This window comes from Pogonomyrmex barbatus, unplaced genomic scaffold, assembly GCF_055798465.1.
Source record: "Pogonomyrmex barbatus isolate J1 unplaced genomic scaffold, ASM5579846v1 scaffold5, whole genome shotgun sequence".
NCBI classification, from domain to species: domain Eukaryota; kingdom Metazoa; phylum Arthropoda; class Insecta; order Hymenoptera; family Formicidae; genus Pogonomyrmex; species Pogonomyrmex barbatus.
In genome coordinates, this window is record NW_028297149.1 from 5,811,059 (window position 1) to 5,836,880 (window position 25,822).

At 37.0% G+C, this 25,822-nt stretch overlaps 1 protein-coding gene across 2 annotated transcripts in view; it reads left to right on the forward strand.

Annotated features, from left to right (window-relative positions):
• CARPA (Carbonic anhydrase-related protein A) overlaps window positions 1-25,822 on the forward strand; it is a 144,645-nt gene that overhangs the window by 10,151 nt on the left and 108,672 nt on the right. The window lies entirely within an intron of this gene.

Sequence of the window (25,822 nt, forward strand, 5' to 3'; positions counted from 1 at the left end):
ACGTTTAAATCGATGTAACGGGCGTTCCTGGCATTTGGTACACGGCGCAATCGTGTACTTTAAATCGATTAATCGCGATAGGAACTGGTTGCGTGTGTAAGAACATTTCGGGGTCGGCGGCGATCACTTGAAACTTTCGGCAATAAATGTCGAAGACTATTACACGAAAATTACACGAAAATTTAGTTTCGACGATTGAAATTCCAAATCATTCTTCGGGGTAACAGAAAGTTACGGGAGAGTTCGAACGTGCACCGCATCTGTGTGTGTTAGAATTATAGAAATATTTCTTTCTCAGATTTTATATATACGTTTCATATATCAGTAATTTAACCCCCATCTTATTGCGGAATCTCTCTTGTTGTTACCAATATCTCCGGCTCGTCTTACGTCATCCGACTTACGACTTATCTTTCAATCCGATTTTCCTCTATTCACCGGGAAACCAGGAAAGCCGCGCGGTCTCATAGGTATTCACAGATTTTCATGGTATTATGAGACATTTAAGATAATATATTGAATAATAAATACCGCCATCCATTTGTACATTAATAATAGTCTAATATTTTTCTAATTGACAAATGGTACAATACAAATTTAATATTCACTGAGAATTTCAACGTCACAAATGTGAATACAATTTTTATGTTACACACAAATAAAAGATACACAAATTTATACACACACACACACACACACACACACACACACACACACACACACATATATATATATATGTGTGTATATAAATTAATAATATATAAATAATTATATATAAATTATTTTGTGTGTGTGTGTGTGTGTGTGTGTGTGTGTGTGTGTGTGTGTGTGTGTGTGTGTGTGTCTGTACATATATATATATAATTTTTTAATTTATTTAACATCCTTTTTTAAAATTTATTATTAATAATTGATATATATATATATATATTTTTTTTTTCGTATCTGATCAAGATTTTTTTCGTATTTGTACATGTCAATTACGGATGATAAATTTTAGAAAAGGGTGTCCGAACGAAAGTTTTTTTTTTTTTGCTAAGCGAAGGATGTCAAATAGATTAAAAAATTTATGAGCGAGAGTTTGTTCTCATTCAAAGTCACTCGCGTTAAACTTTCATTTGAGAGAGTTGTGCGCGCTAGTAGTAGCCGACGAAAGTGGAGGTCAGCCGCGCCTGGACACACTTCTTCGAAGCGCGTTCGTTCTATCGACCCCCCCCCCCCCCACGCCCCCGTGTCCGTTTTCTTTCGGTGCGGCACGAAACACGTTTCTCGAGAAGCAGTGACAATAAACGGCGAAAGACCATAATGTCGTAACAGCAATAAAAGCACGCTGTCGCCGGCCGGAGATGAAATGAGCCGGCAGTAAAACTGTGGAATGCGCCGTGATGCATATAAGTCCCTATTTGTTTCAATTTGCGACGCTCGCTCTTTCTCTCTCTTTGTCTCTTCCGACCGTGTCTCTTTTCAACAATTCTCCCCTTTCCCCTCCTCCCTCCCCCACCCCTCCCCCCTCCGTCCCGAGCACTGCGGCATAACCCTCTGCTGATTATTGTTACTCGACTGACGGAGTTTCGTCTTCGCGTATTATTGTTAGTCGGCTGAGAGGGCGGATTTTTGGCCCATAAATTCCGACGAGCAACCCCCCCCCCCGCAGACAATACGCTCTCCTTGGATTGTGGTCGAGGCTATGTTTGCCTTAATCACACGCAAGAACGTCCCTTTACGCCTGGGTTTAGCGCTTTTTTATGTTAATCTATTTTTTTCTGGCCGTCCGACTAGGAGATGGAATTTTAAGGCGCGAGAATAAACGACCGGGGTTGCAAGTAATGCCAACACAGTGTACAAAGTGCAAAATTCATGCTTCTATTCCAGGCGAGAGTTTTTGAGTAGAATCAATGTTTTTTATTAAAAAGGATTTTGGATTAACACGTCTGTCAGATATAAAAGGAAATTTTATAATGGTGGATTAATATTTTTTTTACGGATCGTGAAAAGAAATTATTTAGAAATTAAATTTAATAAGAGTCTCTATTTTAATAGTAATATGTTGAAGAAAAATTGAGGACGATGCGTAAATGAAAAGTAATATGTTAAGGATAAATTAAGAGCGAGATAGGGGATGTGCGAGAGCCACATCTGGAATACTTGGGCGTTAAATAAAGGTGATCTTGCAAGTATTGCGATCGGGATGATTCATGAATATCGGCTATCGTCTTCGCGATGACCGCCATTGTAGCTTGATGCACCCATCCGCCCATGTTTCCCCATCCCTCTTCCGGCTAACAACGTCCAACCTTCCCCGAGGATTTTATTTTGCCCCATTACCTCCATATCGGAACGAACCGGCGCTGACGTCATCGAGTTCCATCAAGTTGCCAATTTTGCACTTTTCTCGACCCTTCGTCAACCCTCCCCTAGCACTGCATCTTCGCTGTCCCCTTGCGCGCCATCATCCCCCAAATTCCCGGTGTTTACGTGTTCTTACTCGAAATAATTCCCGCGCACGAATTTCGTTTTATTCATCCCTATTTCCACGCTTCTACGTATGTTCGAAATTGCAAAGGATCGCCCCTTCGCTTATACACATTAATTACGTTTTATTTAGATCTAGATTACGTGATTACGCCACCACCAGAGATTTGATGTTGGCAATTTTGTGTGTGTTTAATGGATTTACGGCCCGCGGAAAATCAAGACTTAGTGTCGAGTGTGATAAAGCCCGACTGTTATTTGACGATACATCGCGTACTATGGGGCAACATCTTCCTCCGGTTTGTTTATGACGTCGCATAGACGAGCTAAACAGGGATAACGTTTGTTGTGCCAGGAAGCTCCACCGTAATTCCCACCGAGATAAATGGCGAGCGCTTTGCTCAAGACGACACAGCGCATGAAGCGCGGAATATAAGGAGACATCTAATGAGTCACGTCGATTTATACCGATCATCGAATTATTCCGTGAATAATTTTCTCCAATTTCAGATTACGTCCCGTGTTCTCGCGTCTTTTTATACTAGTAAGACTGATTTTGAAAATTATCATATTTCCCTTTTAGCTGTAGATTTCGCGTTAAACTTCGCCATCAATCTTTCTTTATCGAGAATTTTATGAGAAGTCTAAATGAGCATTTATTATTGAAGATTAAGGAAACTTCGGCAAAGTAAGATTCAGCAGTATATAGAGAGCTGGATAAGAAGATTTGACTTTTCCAGTTAATTCCACGCGGGGTTTATGAAAAATTAAATCGAAACTTTTAATGCTGAAAATTAAAAAAATTGCGATCTATCTATCTTCTTGCGTCGAAGATTTTCGACGAACAAAGATAGATAGATAGATAGATTTGCAATTATCATTATCTCAACAGATAATCTGTATAATTGCCAGTAATTACAATAAAATTGATACTCCGTTCGGGAGGGATTCTGCAAAATTATTCTGGAATAATTTTCGCTAATTAAAGACCTTTATTTTTATAAGAATATGCTCGCGCGAGGAATATTAACACATATCTACCGCGAAATATCTTTGAATATTTTACCTTTAACTACCGACTCCTAAAATAAAAGTCATTTGATATTTACCGCTCAATCATGATCGCTTGTTAAAATCTAAATTCGTGATCGCTGCGCAGCTCATTTTTCCCTCTTTATCTTTTCCAAAGAGGAAAATTCTACGTCTTGTCTGGTTTACAAAAGCGGATGATTCTTAACCATATATAATGTAAAGTTAAAAATCACGATATTTTTCTTTAAGAAAGGTTCGATTGGATTCATTGGTTGATCGGTCGAAGAATATTCATATGAAAAGAGAAGTGATGTTTAGGACACCCTATATGTATTTTTATCATTGGCATGTGTGTATGCGTATGTGCGTCCGTTTGCCAACACGTGAGCGTTTCATGCAAGCTTGACGAGATAAATGGCAGACGGCGGAGATATCCATGAAGAGTGAGAGGGGCGTGAGGACGGGGGTGAAAGTGGGTTTTGGAGGATGGGGAGAGGAGGGGGGGGGGGCGAAATGGGACCGTCGCGTTGAGAAGAGTCCGTTTCAATTCAGATAGCGACGTCAGCGTAGGACACGTCGACTGGCAGGCTTTCGGGGCAACGGCCATCCGGCTTCTCTTCTCCTCCTTCTCCCCCGAGCAGTGTGCGACAAAAAGCGGGGGCGGGCGGGGGTCGAGGGCAACCTGGCGAGCAGATAACGCGGATGAAATGTGCACGGGCATTATTTTCCCGAGTAAATGTGGCGTAATAGAAAAAAAGAACAAGAGAAAGAGAGAGAGAGAGAGAGAGAGAGGGGGGGGGAGAAGGGGAGGAGAGGAGCGACGCGGCGATGCATGCTCCTGAGTTATTCGGACTTTATTTTGCGGGGGTGAGAGAGCGAGGTTCAAAGGACGAGAAAGGGAGACGCGCGCATCAGGCGATTCTACTTGATGCTGGATAGGGGTGAGGAGTAATGATTGAAGACCCTTGCGTAAAAATCAGGCAAGTTCGCAAATGTTACGGGTGAAATTCCTATCAGTGATATTTCAATGAGGTGAATGGCGTTAAAATGACTAGCATGAAAATTCCACGGCGAGGGAGTCGTATATTTGTAAAAAACGTAAGGGAAGACAAGAATTTGATCTGTTTATTAACTTGACTGAGAAATCTTTTATCATTATTATCATTATTATCATTATTCTTGTTTATCTTACTATTCTTGTTTTCTCTTCATGTTTTCTTGCCGTCTGTGTTTTTCCTCTTTGCCTCTTTAATTGGCAGAAATTTGAAAAATTTCTTGGTAGATCGCAAAATGTAGACGGGAATTGAGAACAATTTCAGTTTACAACAGCGAGTATTAAAAATTAATAAATGCTGGAAATGTATTTTGACCGCAGACGATTTTAATTACGGTGATTTGTCTATCCTGAAAATTGTGGGATGTTATGAATTCTATTTCTCGCGGACAAAACAAATATTTCTCGTCATTCCTTTATCTTTGGATGTACATTTCTGCAAATGCTCTGACAGCGAGGTGAAAAAGGGAACGAGGGGCAAGGTAAAAAAAAGAGTAACTAGGCGTCGCAAAGGAGAAGAGGGAGCGGACGTACAGGACGAATATTTGAAATATTTTTGGCGAGAAAATTTCGGGAATTTGTTACTGCAGCATGCCACGAATTCTTCGCAGAAATTTATGGATCCTCGACGAAGTCTCGGTCGGGCTTCGTGAGAGGCGAGATATAATTACGACGAGGTAAATGGGGAGGGATATTGCGGGCAAGGGGACTGGGGAGGGGGAGGGGGGGAACTGGTACAGGCGTTGTAAGAGGTAGTTTCGGGGGCCGTCCGTTAATGCCGACCACGAATTATGTACACGAGACTCGAAATAACGAGCGTCGAAATCGATACAACAAGCTGGAAGGGAACACAGTTTAAGTTTCTACTGATTGCGCAATAATTATATCGGTTAATTACGCGCTAACGGCGAACCATTATTTACATGCACTTTACAACGTCAATAAGGATTGTCCCTTTTTTCCCCCCTCTTGTTTAAAGAATATTGGAGGAACGAGAGTGAGCAAATGATCTTAATGAGAGATAAAAAATTTTTCTACTATTAATAAAAGGCAATGTCGCGTTAATTATGTTCCGTGAAGGTATTTACCTTTTAAAAGTCTGAAGGGGATTGAATTTATTATATAATGATTAAATTAACATAGTCTTAGCATTTTATATTAAGCGCTTGGTATATTTTTAAAAAAATATTGTAACTAATATTAAAGAATATTAAAGAAATCTTGATAATAGTATATTATTTTTTATGTCAAATCTGAAAGCTTTTTGTGATAAAAGTATTAATGAGGACGGAGGATTTATATGTTGCTAAACGCCATTTCTGTTATCAGATAGGTGTCTTTAGCAATACGTGTATTCTAAAACAACCTTATTAACCTTTGATCTCTTCTTAAATTTTCCTGATTATGATTTTATAACAGGATTCAAGCAAAAGTTACTTGTTTAAAAAAATTGATGGACCGTATAAAAAAAGTGACAGGAATAAAGTCGTGTAATTTTAATAAATTAAGAAAAGAGACGCGCGACTTTTTGCAGGAATCTAGTTTCGCTTTCTTAATTTATTAAAATTACTCAGTTCCATTCCACATCGGAACGTAAATATTCCGACGAAAAGTAATAACGATAAATTAACTAATGTAAATGCTTTTTCGATTGAAGTAAAGTAAATCTCATTCTTTGGGTAAACGTTAGATTTAATATGTGATGATAGCCTATTCGTGTGGGAATTAATTTGAAACGCGAGAAACGGAGTTGTATCCGGAGTGTATATTTGGATATAAATCCTCCGTCCTCATTAATACTTTTATCACAAAAAGCTTTCAGATTTGACATAACAAAAAATAATATACTATTATCAAGATTTCTTTAATATTCTTTAATATTACTTACAATATTTTTAAAAAATGTATCAAGCGCTTAATATAAAATGCTAAAACTATGTTAATTTAATCATTATATAATAAATTCAATCCCCTTCAGGCTTTGAATTGAATATTCAGCGATATGTTATATGAAACATTAAATATTTCGGAGCATTTCGGACAATAAATGATATCGACTAAATGGCGTGGCCTTAATGTTTTTTTTCGCGATGTTTGATGCGCCAACTGTTTGCGTCGAATCGCCTGTACTGCCATGTCTGCTTCGTGATTCAAACAGACAAATAGCAACGCGATATACTGTGCCTGTCATCATGTTGTTATCTCAGAATAATAGCAAGAATAATTAGCAAATAACTTGCGCAACTAACTGCGATTGATTAAAAAAAATTAAAAAATAAAACATAAAAAATTGTCTATATATAAAAAAATTATATGTCGTCTTTAAATGGAATGATTAATTAAGAAATAAAATTTTAAAGAAATTATTAAATAATTTATGAATACTAATTAAGATTTCATTTTTGATAACTTATTAGTGTCATCTGACAATATATATATATATATATATATATATATATATATATATATATATCAATCATAAAAAGGCTAGGATTTATAAGATTTTAATTGTTGACGTTTTTCTGCGATTGGTTCTTTCGCTTTACTCACCTTGTGTTATGGACAAATGTCAAATATCAGGGTTTTTTAATGGCGAAATTATATAACATGTGCTGTAAATATTTTATATAAAATTATATATAATGCTAAAAAATAAATAACGCGCGCTTTGTAATATTCTAATATTTAAGAAAAAAAAAAAATGAACAACAACAATCAGTTGAGAGGCAGTTAATATCAGTAAATAAATACGAAGCAGACCGATATTTGTCAGCATAGTTACAGCCTTGATATTCTGTGAGATATCATTTTTAATTTAAATCGTTTAATTAAATCGTAACTTGAAAATTATTACGATGCTTTCGTAATAATTTAGAATCTTTGACTTTAATTAATCTTCTCAAAATACTCTGTTAAAATATTGTATGCGGTTATGGGATACCTTGTATAATAATTTCTGGAACGGATAACGCGATATTCTGGTATAACTGACGTGACGCCTTTGCTTCCTTTTCGCGGGAATGACATTATCACGTGGCACGATTAAATTCCGTGTATGATCTAGAAATGATATATATCGCGTCGTTGCGAGGAGCTTTATCGATTTTCATTGCGATATAATAATCACAGATTTACGATAAGCGAGAGAAAAACGCATGTCACGTCTGGATAGAATGACAAATACTCTTCATAAAATGTTTTTCATTGTAATATTGCAATATTGGGATGATGCTAACCGTAAAAAAAAATGCCTTTTGAGTATTATTTAAATAAAAATTATATTTATTATATGATGTTTTATCAAACATACTGTCAATGTTACACGAAAAGATAAAAAGTATTTGATATATTTCAGATATTTCATGTACAGATTATTATTACTTATTTAAAATTTAATAACTTTTAAGAATGTCATGTGACTTTTTCTCACGACCTACTTCCAAATTATTCGCAACACACTTTATATTTACTTCAACCAATAATATTGATTTATGTGATATATCTGACTTTTCTTGCGAGAGATGGAAAGAGAATAAAATCTCCGTTTTACAATATCGAATTGTCCGCATTGGTCCGCATAGATTGCAGCAACACAAAAGACATTCCAAGAATATCTGCGCGTGTAGCGTAGCAATTGTGAGAGGCGGTGTGTGACGCACGTGTTACAATGGACGGAGTCTTGTCGCTGGTAAATGCGAGTTTTCGCACCGTTTTCCACCTGTCCAGGCGTTTCTCCCTCAGCGAAATAACGAAGGGCGGACAAAGTGGGCCGGCGAGAAGCGAGTCTGGTCCAAGGACAAGTTTCATCGCAAACTACGCGCATCCCTCACCCCCGACGTGAGCGTGACGGGAAGTAAGGAGGCGAAAGCGTAGGAGAATATTGCGGGGGAATGGCGGCACACGGTGGCGTGGTATGGGGGGTGACATGAGGCGGACATGAGGCGAGGAGTTTGGATTACACTTCGTCCATTAAAAGACTTCGCGCCTCGACAGCGAGGCGCGAGTCCGTCACCTTTGTGTGCGATCAAATGTGTGATTTCGAAACGGAGTTTCGCGCACAAACATCGGCACTACCTCGCTGTACAAGGGAGATGAGACGATGTTTCTTGAGAACTCAGAGAGATTGTTCGTTGCATGGATACGAGGATATCACGCCCACGGCTCGAGGGTGTGAGAGGGTATATATTGGCTGTCAGTAAAGCTGTGGCGCGAGATAAAATAGAGATATATACATCTATCGGAATGACATTTCGCACACACAAACTAACATATTATTAGTTTTTTAATATGTGAAATATCCAAATTTATTTGATTGAACATGTCTTTCTTGCGTTTGATATGTAAAAAAAAAAATAATTATTGTAATTCCATTAAAAAACTCGAAAACGTAGAAGGAGGCAAAATCTGCTATACGTGCGATGCACGTGAAAAGAGAAATGAAAACAATGTCGCTTTCCTCCCTTTTTACCAAACGCGCAAGTATTTTTCGCCTGTGTACACTATTGCATGAATGTGTAATGGAACAAGCGAGTGCACGCACTCTGAATGAAATATAAACGAACATATTTCACTCGCAGTGCGTCCGTTCGGTTGTTCCTTTACACCTCTGTATGGTAATATACATGAACGATACAGGACACTCGTGCATTCTGTGCAAAGAGAAACTCGAAATATAGCTTACTCTCTTTTATGTTGCACCTGCTTCAACATTCAACGATGTCAAAGCAACAATGCTTTGAAATCATTTGGACTGTATCTATGATTTGTTTGATAGATCATACGGCACGATGAATCTAGAACTAATTATTTTAAGTGTGTGTGTGTGTGTGTGTGTGTGTGTGTGTGTGTGTGGGGGGGGGGGGTGGTGTGGTGTGTGTGTGTGTGTGTATTACTTTTTTACGTTACTTTTTTAATAATAACTGTAATATAACCACATTTTTTTAGTAACAATAACGAATTTAACAGTTATTTTTTATATTTTGAATCTACTTATGATATAATTTTTGTATGTTTAATATACAATTTTCGATCGATATTCCATTGTTATAAATCGTCTTAAGAATAATTTATCATAAATTAATCACAAAAACAACTTTTATAAATACCGCTTTTTAAAATTATGTCAACAGAGAATTATATCAGGATAGAAAAAAACTGTAAACTTGGCTGTATTTACGAATGTAATGAAAATCACAATCTTTTTTTATTTTGAGTATTTTAAAATATTAATATAATTTTTTGTAATATTATGAATTTAACATAAAAAATTTTATAGTCCTTATTGATAGTTTAACAAAAAATATGAAAGAAACTAATTCTTTATTTAATCTGATCTTTTAATAACTCGTTTAGTGACTCGTTTTAGTAATTAAAAGATTAACGGAAAAAGTGACAAATCTTTTTTAATTTAACGATAATGATGCGAGTTACTATTTTGATTCGATAACGAGTAATGACGAATTACTTTTAAAAAGTAATTTTTGCAACTACAAACATACATATATATATATATAGATAAAATCAAGAGAATTTTTGAAGTTATATATAACATTAATCATAAGTTTATAACTTGTCCGTTATAGCATTTAATTATTTTTATTTTATTTAAATGCGGTCACACGTGGACAGATGTCTGGCTGGTTGAAGCGCTGTAAAATTAGTACATCGCGAACTACTAAAACGGAGCAATTATTGCGTCACATGTTGCTGAAGCAGAGTGATAACATGTGGCATAACAATCGCATGCTGGTTTAGCAGGCGTAATGACCCCCGTTGATTATGTTAATTATCTATAAAGTACAGCGCGTATTTCGGCTTGTCAGCTACTTCCATCACGACACCTCGATGCGCGAGAATTGCTCCCGAAATCATCGTAATTTCGGGAAAATCGCGCGAATATTATTTCACACCGCGTCGATTTTATCTTGGAAATGGTCGATGTTTAATTTGTGTGACAAGGAAACTCTTGTGTTTCATTAGTTATTAAAAAGGCGCCTATGACGTATGAGTTACACACGCCCCATGTTATTTTGCAATGAAAAAATGCGGCACGAGGCACGGCTATGAGTAATGGAAAGCTGGAGGGAAATAAGCGAAACAAAAAAGACGATCGCGTGCAATAGGTCGCGGGACTGCGGTCGTAATGGCACAACGACGGCAAAGTGAAAACGAACGACAAAAAGTGTACCATGGGGGAGAGAGGGGGAGAAGAGGGGGCATTGTAAGCGGAAGGTGGTCGGCTTAAGGGAACGTTGTTGAGTAGTGTGGCGGCGGAACAAATTGTCACTAATACACCGAGAGAAAAATGAGTATCGGTCACGTTGTTTGACGTGTACAGTAATATTCCCCGTACCGGTATTCCTCTTAACTAATTAGAAATAACAATGTCAAAATCGTTATTTTGGCAGGCCAAAGGGGGGGGGGGGAGGCCCTGCAAAACTGCCGTCAGTTAAAATAATACAAACCCCGTTTTTCAGCTCGTGGCAATATCGCGCTTTAAAGTAAAATTGAATGTTGGTTCGTTTCAGACATGCAAACAGTCGGCATGTGTAAAAAATATACCGTAACTTTTGCTAGAGTAGTCTAAATATTTTCGAGAGCATCCGCCGGCGTCTGTGACAGGTCTTTCAGGCGCGCGAAATGGAAGAATTTTTCTAAAAAAAATATTAATTTTCTGATGAGTCTTCTTTTGTCCCGACGAACATTGGGGATTATCGATTAAATTTAACGTAGAAAGAATTAATGTATCGTTAAAAAATTCTACGCTTTGATCGACGTATCAAGGTTTTTTTTCACATATATTGCTGGACGATATTTCAAATGGTATCTTGACAGTTTATCGACTTTGGCCCGTTACGGTTTTGATTGACGTACTACATATTTCTCCTTGTAGGTATTAAAATGCGATTTTATTCGGATATTTTAATTCGGTGACATAGATTAATATGCTCGCCTTGTTTCTCGTCAAGTATCTATCACTTATATTTCTCTCTGGCTCTATGGATTTCTCAGTTCATAATTCGCTTCTCGAATTTCTGAAAAAAAAATATATATATATATATATATATATATATATATATATATCTGCCAAGTGCGACGAGCAGAGGAAATTGATCGATATCGCGCGGACAAACGAGCGACGTTCTGTATAAATATTTACGAACGTCGGATCAGATCAGAGTTAATGGTCGCTGGACCTTCCCATTTCGTATCGTGGCGCGCGACGAGACAATCGATGGGCAAACTGTTTCCAAAGTCGCGCCTCGAAATTTCCCAGAGGCGTCAAATGGACGGCGTTAATAGGAGAGAACGCACCGACGCGTCGGCACAGAGGCAGGAATCGCGGGGGGTGGAGGTCGTTTGGAAATGAGTCTAGTGGCGGATGGTACGTATCGCTAATATACGACGTGTCGAGAGGAAAATCGGTAACGTTCGGGCGAGTCGGTCGGTCGGGGGAGTGTGGAGGCGAGCGAGTGGAGGCTAACGTCAAAGGACGGCTGGACCAGATAGAAATGCGAAAATTAAAATAAACGAATCAGCGGGGGGGTAAAAAAAAAGAGGGATGAGAAAAATATATAAATCCGCGGAAGCCGATCGCTCGGGAGGAGATGGGGGGGGGAGTTTATCGCGCACAGGGGAGAACAGTTCGGCAGGAACGAGGGAAGAAGAGAGAGAATGAAAGAGGGATATAGGGGTGGGATGGCGAGAGAAAGAGGAAGGTAGACCGGCCGATTTCTGTATGGGTGCGTGCCGTCCCGTTGGTGGATCAACTTTCGCGCGAGTGTGAGGGTGCGCGAGTGTGAGGGTGCGCGTGTATATAAATAAATCGGTGGACGTGTGCACGCATTGCGGTTGCGCCCGAGGGAACCTGTTTGAGCCGGCTCGCAAATTGAAACCGTGCTGGCGTGTCTGGCGGCTCGCCCCCCCGAAGCTCTCATCGAGGGTATTAATTCGACCGAAAAAAACCGAGAGAGAGTTCAGATGGAGAGAATACGACGATACGGGGGATGCCGACCGACGCAGGATGGATAGGGTAGAGTTGTTGCATCCTCCCGGATCACCGGAGAGAATCTCCCGAGCGATCGCGATGCAGCCGGCGATCCGCATCGCCAGTCTGTGCTTTATAGCTTCCGACCTACGGGAGGAAAAGAGTTGTTATTTTGCCGTTTCCGCGTACCAGAAATCCCCTTTTCCTTTCTTCCTATCGTTGTATCGGACACGGTGGGTATCCGATTCATTTTTCAGTTGGAGAGCAGGAATAAAAGAGAACATGGCGATAAAATTGCGAAAGTTTTATTTTTGTTAATTCGTTTGAGATCTGTTTGGTATATGTTGTTTTTTTTTTTTTTTTTTTTTTTTTACACGCAACATGCATCGAAAAATGACAATATAATGAGGGCATATTAGGTTGTAGTGAATTTCATTAAAATCTGCTGAATTGTTTTTCTTTGTGTGGAAATGTCGCGGAAATTGTGCCGCTCTCTCGAAACGCTCCCTCAAAAATTCTCATCCCCGTTCTGGGAACGCTTGCCTGGGAAAATTTCCCAATGGCGCATTCCCATCGGTGGATAAACCGAGCACGGTTATTGCGCGATAACACGAGTTTTGCTCGTGACCGTTCGAATTTTCCGCGAGATCAAGGTTCGTTGAAGCTCTCTCTCTCTCTCTCTCTTTCTCTCTTTCTCCGACTGTCGGGGAAGGGAAAAAGAAAACAGTCGGGCAACTTCGGTTTTATTAAAGAGCGCGAACTTTAGACTTGCGCAAGAAGAGAAAACGATGTAATATGTCAACGGCATGGATAATGAAGCCGGAGAAATAACGTCCACCTCTGCTTCCGCGGCATTGTCGAGTGCAGAGGGGAGAAAAAGAGAGAGAGAGAAAGAAAAAAAAAAAAAACGGAGAAACTTCCGTTCGCTTTTATCCGCTTCGCATAGTAATTCTCTAGAAATGAGTTTCGTGTTACTCGTACCCGGCTTCATTGATTACATTAATTCTTGTAAAAGTTGGATATTGAGGAACGCGCGCGCGCGCGCGCCCGCGCGAAGGGCACTACACCGCGAATGAATTCCGTCGGTTACGCAACTTTGCGAGATAACTGTAATATAGTATGGATGGACGGATGGATTACAATACGTACGGAATTACTCGAATTCGCATTTAATATCTCTCGCTAATGCTGTCCTCGAGATATATATAAATTAAATAACTTTAAATATAACTTTTATATTCTTCTTTTTTTGATATCCTTCGACTAAAAAAGTTACTTATATCCAAAGTTTATCTTATAATAATTATCTAAAGTTGACGTACTTCTTGTCTCGCACACGTGACGTGTTACCTCGTATCTGACATAAGGAGGGAGCGGAATCGTCACGTCACTGCGACGGCTAATAGCACGGAACATATTTTTTTGGTCATCCCTTACGGCATGAGCCGTGGAGAGGATCGTGGGGAGAAATTGTGCGCGGTCGTAGGGAGGGCACATATGATATCGATAAAAGGGCGACGTATCGCTCGCTCAGATAAAACGGGCATGTCCATCAGCGGCAGCCAACCGGCGAGCGATATCGCCACCCGGTATCGTCTATCGGCTCGGTATTATCTCGGACGGTGCTCGCGCAAATGGCGCGAACATCCGCGAGACTCCTTCCTAACTTATCGTCGTAGGAAGTGGCCCACTCATCCTCCTTACCGACGACGAGCTCCACCCTCCACCCTCCTCGCAGAAGGAGACTCCCTCCCTCTCTTTTCCTCGTCGACCTCGCCACACTTCGACGTTCCTTCCGCTTATCCTGTCTGGTGCGAGGTAAAAGACTCTCTTCAGAGGCTCCGAGACTTTCTTGCCGTGGGATGGGTCAAATCTCGCGGGCGGAAAGGATATCATTTTTTTTTCTCCTGTGTTCAAAAAAAAAAAAAAAAAAAAAAAAAGAAGACGGTATCCTGGGTCCACTTCAAAGATTCCGAGAGTTTATTTGGCGTTTTCTTTTGGCGACGTCAAGTCGACGTATCTTTCGGAAAGGTGATGCGCAGCGTTTGTAGGAACTACTCAAAGATATATTCCCTCAGAGATATTTCCCTCAGTTTTTCCATCGCTGAGGATAAACTTGGATATCTATTTTAATTTCTAATGCGTGAATTTTCCCCTGCGTCTGATATATAAAGGCATTGATTTCGAGTACGATAACTATATAAGGATACAAAGTCTCACGAATGCCTGAAGACAAACTCAGTCAGTTCAAATTAATTGTTTAACGTAACACTTGGCGCGATATTTGAACGAACGGTTCAAACGTACATATTCCTTACGTGCCATAAGTGTGGATGTCATGGTACTCGCGGATGGCTCTCAATATCACCTGTTACCTCGCTTTTCGAAACGAAGTTTCATTTATCGCACATCAGCCTTTGTATTCTTGTCTTTCCCCGTAATTCCGACTGTCGTGTTTGCTGCCAGCCGACTCTTCTTCTCGCTTCTCGCAGATCTTTTTCGCGGCCTTTCAGTGCTTTCTACCTTCAGCTTGTCGCGGATCATCCGGCTTATCGCGATTCGAGAGAGTTATCAGAATCCCGACAAAGAGACGGGTAGAGAACGTTTGAGCTATTACCTATCTTTTTTTTTTTTTTTTATTTCCGATATGAAATAAAAATTGCACGCGCAACGCGTTAAATGTTACGACATTTCGGAAAATGTATTCAAACTACGTTTACATGTTTATTGTTTAACAGGATGATAACAAACGTTTAATGTGATGCTGAACAGACGAGTAAATTCTGACGAGAATATTCACACATGTGCACATTTAAACATACATAAATACATTTGTGTATACATACATTTCTGCACACATATGAACAAATTTTCGTATTGACTGATTTTCCATTCACATTAGGTATCTAATTTAATTTTAAGAACGTTGTTTCATACGATCTTCTAGTCCAGCAATATCAATTTTGTAAGTACAGGCTGCAAAATTTTTATACAAAGCAAATATTAATACGACTTGACAGCTCTGGGCGCCATTATTAAAATATCAAATGGTAAAAAGATCTGGGAATGGTAAGAAAAATTATAAAAATTTCTCTCGCTCTTGATACGAAATTTATATTTTAGACATGTATGACATTAATAAGCGTAAACTTTAATTGTGGGAAGAAATTTTCAAATTTATAAAATTAAAATAAAACCAAAATTACCGTATACAAAAATTATACAAAAATTACCGCATTTTGTCGGTAAGACAGACGAGTTTGGAGATCGAATTTGTTACGAGATTTTCGAAAATGTATTCAAATTACGTTTATTATTTAACAAGATGATAATGGACATTTAAGTTGTAATGACATTTGTGACATTACGAAAGTGTCATGAAAATGTACGCGGTATTTTAACGGGGGGGGGGGGGGGGGGGAGCGCATTTTACGCGTGCTATTTCGATAAATCGAGTTTACGCTTGACGCTTATTACACGAGACCTTTATCGTACGTTACATTATCGCGCAGGGTTGAATTACGTCGCCGGTTGTACGGTTGCATGTGCACATCCACCCCGCGTACGTTGCAGGAATCAATGCCGATGATGAGGGCGGAAAAGAAGGACGGCGAGGGGTAAGGAGGGTACGCGTACGGTAAAGTTTAGAACCGCGAATCCGCGGGAGCAACAAGTGCAAGAAAAAAAGAGGAAGGTACGAGGGAAGTTGCCACGGGGGAGGAGGGGGGAAGGGCGATGTAGTTTTAGGAAAGTGCATCGCCGCGCCCCGGAAAGAAAGGAGCGAGAGGAAAGCATGCGAGAAATCAAAATGGATGGGGAGAGACGGTGAATAAGGCGGAGCGCAGGAGTGTAAAAGAGATTCAAAATACATCATGTAACGGCCATTTTCAGGAAACCGCGTGAAGTTTGGCGGAGGCGTCCTTTATACCGCGCCCCTTCTCGCCCTCGAGGTCGGGACAGGCGAGAGTTTTTTGAGGGATGGAAGACTCGTCGGGGTAACCTACTTTCCTCCACTCCCGCGTATACTTCCTTAGCGGAAAAGTTCGTATGCACGGGTAAGGGTAGCGACAAGAAGCGATAAAAATTCGTCACGTGCCATGCGAGTATTTGTTTTTTTTTTTTTTGTGTCGCCAAGTGCGTCTAGAATTTCTTTTCGTAACACCTCTTGCTTTACAAACTCCGGTGTTTGTCCGCTGCAAATTCGAGAATTATGCTCCATTATGGCCGGACCGTTTTACGGTTGGTGCTTACACGCGTGACGCGGGCAAATGAAATAAAAAAGGGCCGGGCACAATGATGAAAAGCGTTAAAATAAAATATCGCTGGTATGCAAAAGCGCGGGCGTCACTCGCGATATACTGCACTCTCGAGGTGAAATTCGATCTTGTCGAATCGAGAGCGGTCCCAACGATACGGAGCGACTCTAAAACCATCGGATAATCCGATTAAAGCATTTCCGAGGCGCATGTATGTACCGTGCGTTCAGTGTACTCTCTTTCCATCTCGTTCCTCCCCCTCCCCCCTTTCCCGCTTCCGCGCCACCACCGCCCCTCTCCCTCCCCCCCCCCCCCCTCCCCCGTTCCATTCTCCCGTTTCCTGTTTTCTCGCTCTGTCAGCGTCACGGTGGTCTCTTCCTGGTTTCACCGGTGCTCTCGCTCATGCGCCTCGTCCCTGCAAATAGTCGTCAGTGAGGTGAGACCCCGAGGTTTAGCATCCAAATGGTGGCAATTTGCAGCAGGTGATAAAGGTGATAAAGGTGACACAGTGGTTGCACAAGCCTGGTACCAGGCCCCTAGCCGCGTTCCACCATCTTCGTCACCCGCCAACCGCCCCCTGAGGTGTTAAGCCCCTAAATAGGCTACCCCTTCGCTCGGGTCGAGTTACACCAGAGTCGGTTAGCTACATCGCATTGATAGTAACGGCTACATCTTACTCTCGGGACTGAAATACTCGTCCGCGATTTGTCATTTTTAAATCAATTATTTTTTGGCGCATTCTTTACATTACATTACGCTTTATTCTTTTCTGAAAAATCGATGTTTAATAATTAACCGAACCGGTACTTCGGAAAAGCTAAAAATTAAAAATAAATGAGCGTTACAAATATATAATACATATAATTGTATAATTAAATTAAGAGATTTTAAATGTATTCTAGAGAGATCAATAATGAGATCAATAACAAGATTTATTTAATTCTGAAAATTCTTTTGACCTTTTTTAATGAAAATCTTTGCGCGGTTCAAAATCTTAATTTAGATAAGACACGAGATATGTGAAGCGCGCGCTGACGTGCACAATTTATGGCTGATACAATTCTTTTAAAAATGTCACAAATAAAGCTGGATGAGATATGTCGAGAAAAACTATCTCTATATATAAATATAAATATATATATTTACACATACATACATACATACATATATACATACATACACATATATATATATATATATGCACACACACATATGTGTATAATCTTTATGAATATTCATGATATTAATATTAATGTCATGTTTATAATTACGTTTAATTATAAATTATAATCATGATAATAATTATGATATTAATTCGTAGAAAAATGGTTATGGATACGCCTAAAATATGCCAAGTGTGTTTTGTTCGCTCCGAGCGCAACGTAAAGTCTTTCTCTTAGTAGATCGACGCATGAAAGTGAACAGGAAATACGTGTTATACGTGTGTTGGGTAAACACGCATACGTGTGTGTGTGTGTGTGTGTCTGGTAAAGCGCGAAGGCGAACGAGAGAGGTGGCGTCGACTAAGGTCGCTCTGTATCGGAAAACAATTCGAACGTTCGCACCTGCGGGCTGGCACGTGCGAATTAGGCTAACCCCGCTCGTCGTTCGCCTCCCCGGCCTCCCCTCTTCCCCGCTCCTCCCCCGTGTACATCTTCGACTGTTCTCCGTTCGTCGTATCGTTGGCACCGGTGTGCAACGACGTACAAACCTAATATCCGGGGCTTACTTGGCTAATTAGGGGCCAAGTCTAATGACCTCCGTATCATGCTCGCACCTATAATCACCCTCTTAACTGATAATCAAGCCTGGCTGCCGAATTGGGCGACTGAATCTTGGGAAGATGAGACTTGCACTTAAATTTGCACCTGCACCTTAAATTTATGAATTTATAAACATTATTCAGATGTATTCGCTTATTATTCGGATGCACATAGGTCTGTACTGATAAGAGAAGTTTGGATAAATTTAGAAAAATCTTTGAAACTTTGAATAACTATAAGAGAGTAGACGAACCTATTTCACAAAACAATTTTTTGTTGCTGGTAAACATTTATAAGGATGGAAACAGTCTCTTGAAAAAAATCGGTTTTTACATTTCTAAGCGAATATCAAAACAATGAGAAACAATGAAAAAATGTTTCGAATAAAAGTTTCATGATTTCGAAAACATTTGATAAAAGCAACATGCTTAACTTTCTCTAAAATATTAAATTTTTCAAGATATTTTCACTACTTATCATTTATTTTGAAATTAAAAAATATTTTTCGCAACTAAATTAATCCCAATAAAAATCTTAATAAAAAATTAATTTATTGAATTTATTAATTTTATATCAAAGTTAATAATATCTAATAAAGGTATATTTTATAACATAGTTTTGAGAAATAAGTTAAAAACATTTTATATGTTATAAATAATTTTATTGGTTTACTACTTGACGACAACTTCTCTCTCTCTCTCTCTCTCTCTGTAATTTTTGATACAAGATAATGATGAAATAAATGTTGTAATAATGATTTTTGTATATTACACATTTATAAATAAATGTTCGTAATAATGATTTTTGTATATTACACATTTTATAATATAATAATCAAAATATATCGATTAAATAACATTTTGTTTAGAGCTTTGGTAAAAAAATTAAGGTAAGTTATTATCTACAATATCTAGAATAATTATCTAGATATAGCGCATTGAAATGAACAGATGCATTAACTTATTACCTGTGCTAATATTTCTAACAAAATAAGATTATCGACTTTGAATAGTTAGAATAAATGTGAAAGGTTGAAAGATTATCGAGAATCAATGTAGTGCAAAAAATAAACAGATTATATAATATATTTACACTACATTAATCTCGATAATCATTCAACCTTTCAACTTTCAAGTCGATAGCTTATTTGGTTAGACATTAGGCTTTCATATCCTCACAAAAACATACCGGAGAGTTTTATATACAAATAATGATACTAGCACATATTATATTATACATGATTTTGTAAAATATGAAATTTTAATATCTAACGAAATAACATCATCACTTGATCACTTCATTAACTTTGAATTGAAAGTTGAAAGATTATCGAGACTGTAATGTAGTGCAGTAAATACATAATATATTATATAATTTTTTATTTTGCTGAATATTAGATTTTCATATTCTCGCAAAAATATCGAAGAGTTTTATATATACATAACGATACATATGTTATATTATTATCTTACATATAAATTTTCTATGCTGAATACATGTTAAAGTAATGAATAAAAGTAATAGTAAGTAATAGTAAGAAGTAATGGTAATGAATAAAAATTAATGTGTAAAGTAAATAATGTATAAATATAACTACATAATTAATTAATATTGTATGTAGTTTTAATATTATATTGTTTTTTCTGATTTGTCCAGTGGCTGATTTACGTATAACACAAGATAATATTATATGTATAAATCAATTTGATAATGTGATTGTATTAGGTGCAATATATTTATTTTCACAATGTCAGTTATATTCACATAATAGAAAATTTCATATTACATATTTATTAAAATTGCTTATGTGATTACAAGAATCTGTTTTATTATCTTGTATCGTGGAAAATTAGAGATAAAAGAAGGGGGGGAGAGGGAGAGAGAGAGAGAGAGAGAGAGAGAGAGAGAGAGAGAGAGAGAGAGAGAGAGAGAGAGAGAGAGAGAGAGAGAGAGAGAGAGAGAGAGAGAGAGAGAAGCTGTCATAGCCAAGTAGTGGGCTGATAAAATTGATAGCATACTTTAAACGTTTTTAGCTTATTTCTCAAAAATATATTTACGAATGAATATAATTTTATTATACAATATATCATTAAATATTTGGCTTAAAATAAATTTTAATTTACAAAAACTTTGCAAAAAATATTTTTGCAATTGTATTTTTTAATTTAAAAATAAATGGTAATTAATGGAAATATTTAAAAAAATTAACGTTTTGGAAAAATCTAATCATGTTATTAAAAATATTTTAAAATCATGAAATTTTTATTTGAAATATTTCTCATTATTTTAGGGATATTTATTTGAAAATGTAAAGACCGATTTTTTAATGTTTAAAATACATTAGAATTCTTCCATTTTAAAACCATTTATTAACAAGAATCAATTTTGTGAATAGGAATAATTATCTACTCTATACTTATGTAAAATTCTAAATTTTTTGAATTTTATAATTGCTGAAATTTCCCTTGTAAGTTTAGATTACACCAAGTTGATCTGAATATAAATGTTCCGTATATAAATTGTATATAAAAATTAATGTTATATAAAATTGTTATATAAAATGTATATAAAATTTTGATCTAATTTAAACAATTTCCTAAACATTTAAAAATTTTATACAATTTATTTAAATTTTATCGATTATTGATGACACGAATATTTTTATATTTTTTGGAATAAAAACTAAATAAACATATATATATATATATATATATATATATATATATATGTTTATTTAGTTTTTATTCCAAAAAATATATATATATATATATGTTTATTTAGTTTTTATTCCAAAAAATATAAAAATATTCGTGTCATCAATAATCGATAAAATTTAAATAAATTGTATAAAATTTTTAAATGTTTATATATATATATATATATATATATATAAAATCGTTTATTTATAACACTCTTGAATATTATTTTTATTTAGAATATATGTTATGATAATTTTAGATATCCTTCGGCGTGGCATCGTTTAGATCGATTCGCTAAATTTTGTTTGATGAAATATTCAATTATCAAATTACATTATTGAATTGTTTTTATCTGAATTGTTACGCAACCGTTTATCGGGGATATTGACGAGATTCATATTGGGCGCGGAAAAAATATTGCACACCGTGATACGTTCAAATGTTGCGAAGATATTTGTATAAATACGATGAAATTTCTTTTATGACTATTCCTTTTTTGTGTTGTCAATAAATAAATAACGAACAGCGAGAAGAAGATTCTTCCTATGCGGAAGAATTGTGCTAATTAAGGAATTAAATTTCCATTCCACATTGTTTCTCACATATTGCCTTAATCAAAGTCGGTTAATGATCAAAGGAATTTAAATTAGTATCTAGTATTATTAACGCGAGGGCCAAAGAGAAGCGCGCTCTGCGGTGGATAGTGTATATATATATATATATATATATATATATACTCACACACATACACCTCCTTGTGAAGGGGTATGTTCGAAGTGCAGATTGCATCTTCAGAAGCATCTCGACGTTGCGAATTCCACGAATTTCCGTCATCTTAGAGACGAGACCCAGTTAAAGAGCAGGTTGTGAAGGTAAGCACCATCAGATGATATCGTTGCATAAATGCATTCCGAATCTAATTATCAAAACCTTATATTATCTCACCACAAATAACAGACTTGACCTCTGACAAATAATAGAAATAAAGACGCTGTATTTCGCTGTATTTTCAATTATTTTAAAATAGAGTCGCGAGAATTTTGCAAGAATGATGAAGCTCGCAGAAACGCGGGCCGTATTGAGTTTATAAATAAATACCCTTATTTTCGTTTACCTTTTACGCGCGACACCGCCGCGGAGGTGGCAAGGGCGAATTTAACGATTTCATCGATATTCCATAGGTTAACATGCTTACGAAAATAGGTATCGATATTGGAACTCACGTGCGGATTTCCGCGCTTACATCGTGAATTTGTAAGTTGTGCCGGGACACCCCGGAATCGAGTGCGGCGAATTTTATCTCTCCCTTTCGCCGAAGCGGAGCGTGCACGTCGCTTCCTGCCGCGTGAAATGAAAGCGAAATACGAAACGCCGAGCGTGCCGTTACGAAATTATAGGGGGGAGGGGGAAGGGAAGGAGGATGATGATACGGGGGTTAGAGCGGCGAGATGCAGTGTCGATGTAACGCGCTTTTCGTAACACGACGTTCGAGCGTCCCTCCTTCTCCCCCCCCTAGCCTCCTTCCCGCCTCCCCTGGGATTTGAGGTTCGCAAGGCATCCGACGCCAGCCCTCGGGGCGGACTTTCGAAAAGTGCGAAGTGTTTTTGAGAGCTGAGATAAGGCCGGGGCCTCCTCGAAAAGTGCGCTATCGCGCTGGATAAAATTCGTAGCGTAGGTAATATGAAAGTATAAAGCGCCCCGTAGCCGGGCTCACAATGCCGAGCTTACAATGTAACAAATTAACAAACTGTAAGTTTAAAACGTTAACATTTTGTGCAGCTTGTTGTAAAAAATTAGAATAATTATATATAAAAAATTAAAATAATAAGCACGTAACAGGCACGTACGTATTTGTGCTTTTAAATGCGAAATGTACATTTATAAATGATTGAAAATGAAGATGTACCACAGCGTACAGTGTATAATAAAAATGTTGATTTTTTCGAAAGAAAGTAAGCTTTTATACGAGCACATTGTTTGTAGTAGAACTAGTTGTGATTTAATTTATGCATTGTCGAATTGCTATATTTTGTACATTTTTATATTTTTATATTATGTTTTTATATTATGAATGCGTATTTTCTGTTGTACGCGAATTTTGTTACATGTTTACGGAAAAAACAATTCTGCTGTAGAGTCTAATAATTTGGTCAAACATAGATTTGAAGAATAGTTTTATTGGACCAACAAAATTATTATGTAAAATGTTTAAGCATGATGATAATATTACGAAATTTTTTAATATTCTAGCAATCAATTTGAACGTTCTACATAATTATTTTAATGGCCGAATAAAATTATTTTTCAAGTCTATTTAATAAAACTTCTTTCCGCGTTGTATATGTTAATTTACTGGAAACTGAAAAGATGTGGAACTCCCCCCCCCCCCGTTATGTCTCGAAACGAGAAAAAGAAGTCACGATGAAGTTCCTCGAAGGCACCTTAAGTAATAAGTATCTCGCGCATTTTTAAAACAAGACTTTAAATAATGCACAGCTATTGTCTTTAAACGAGCACTTTAAATAATAAACACAAGATATTATGTATGATATTATTATGCGATTACTTGAAAAGTACCTTTTTTTAAATAACGAATTATCAAAATTGAAATATGCGAATTGTTAATTTTAATGTTAAGTATGAAATAAAATGTATTCTGTTTCAAATTATAAAAAAAAAAAAATGTCTACAGATTTTTAAATCAAATTTATTATAACCGCGCGTATCAAAAATATATATATCAATATTTTAATATTGATGAAATATATATAAATATAAAATATTATATATTCAATATTTTATATTTTAAATATCGAATCGAGCAAAAGTCTGTTATCAATGCGTGTGTAAACAATATAATATTTCTTTGCATGAACATACATACGTATAGATCGAATACATTTGGACTTCATTTTTTTAGAGACATTTATTTGATGCAAACATTGTTTTTTAAACAAAAGAAAACTTGACGCGACCAAAGAAAAAACAAATCCGAGATCGTTATTGTATATTTTTACGCGTCAAATAATCCAGTGGTCTAAAAAAAACTAGTTTATAAAAATTGCTTACACATATACTGTGCTTTTATATTCCATACAATAAAGCAGTATCACAATTTTTTTTTGGTACGCGCGGTTATAATAAAATAAAATAAACTGCCTAGTTTCAACATTCTTGCAGTAATAAAAACAATATACACAAACTCACATTCAAGTATCAATATTTTTGTTAAAGAACATATAAAATTGATATTGTTTTTGGTTTGATGATCGATAGAAAAAAAGAAGACTCGTCTGAAGAAAAGTTCAATTTATCTAATTTTCAAACTCGGAGGAAAGCAAAAATACGACTCCATCGTGATTCTACTCGAAAACTATGGAACTACGAAAACTATGGAATATTACGCGAAAGGAACAATCTCGAGTAATCCATCCATCACACGGAAACCATTCGATTTCTTAATTTTTTTTTATAGAATTGGTATTTTTAGCGAATTGCTTTGGTGCATCAAAAAGTCATCAGGAAGTCTCAAGTCTTCTTGCATTCGATCGATTTTATAGAAGCAACCCGGCGTATCGTCACTTTCCACATTCGGTTTCCCTTTCCACCCCCTGTCGCGTTCAAATATTTGTCTGGTTTGCTATTGTCAAAGTAATATCAGGCAATTACCAGGAAATTGGAAACCTGCGAGCGAACTTTTTCGCAAGCAGTTGACTATTAGCCTTCGTGCTCTAATACGAATCGAATCGACCAAACAGCCATGAACTGACTGATTGATATTCATGTCTGGCTCTACACTATACTTTTTGAGATTTATTTAATTGTAATTTAATTGTGAGGTCGATCTAATATTCTAGCCAAGCCGCTACTTTCTCTCTCATCAATCTTTTATAAAATATACGTATAAATATATACGTATACGGTCGAAAATATCGTCGTTAGTTCATTAAATCGTTAAACTTGTGCCACGCTCACCAGGAATATCGTCCTGGGTTACAGAGATAACGCGATCTCAGACGAGCCATTCATAAACTTTGCTCTTCGCACTTCCAGTTATGATTATTATTTCCGCGTTATTGCTGGCGCAATTATTTTCTCGGCTTAGCCGGGAGTAAAACCAACGCCGTGTAAATAATTACCCGGCAATTACGGTGTAATTAAGGAAAATTAATAAAGCGAAATTGTACGATTCTTCTCGTTGCACACGTTGTATTCCGGTGCAAGTAGATTAAATATGCTCGTAGAACGCGTGTAGAAATAGCTTATGTCTAATCTAACACACTAGATTTGATCAAGAATTAGTGGCACGCCTGGTACGTAAAATTTAATTGGAATGCTGTTCTAAGTATGACGATTTAATCATAATAATATAATACAAATAGCTTCTAAAGTAATACATATATAATTTAAAAAATGCGAAAATATTTGTTTTAAAAGCATGAGCATGTAGTTTTAACGATTGTGCGTTATACACGATTAATTTTTTTATTAAAAAAAGAAAATAATTATAAAATAAATAGATAACAAGTAATAAATAAATAAATGAATAGATAAATAAT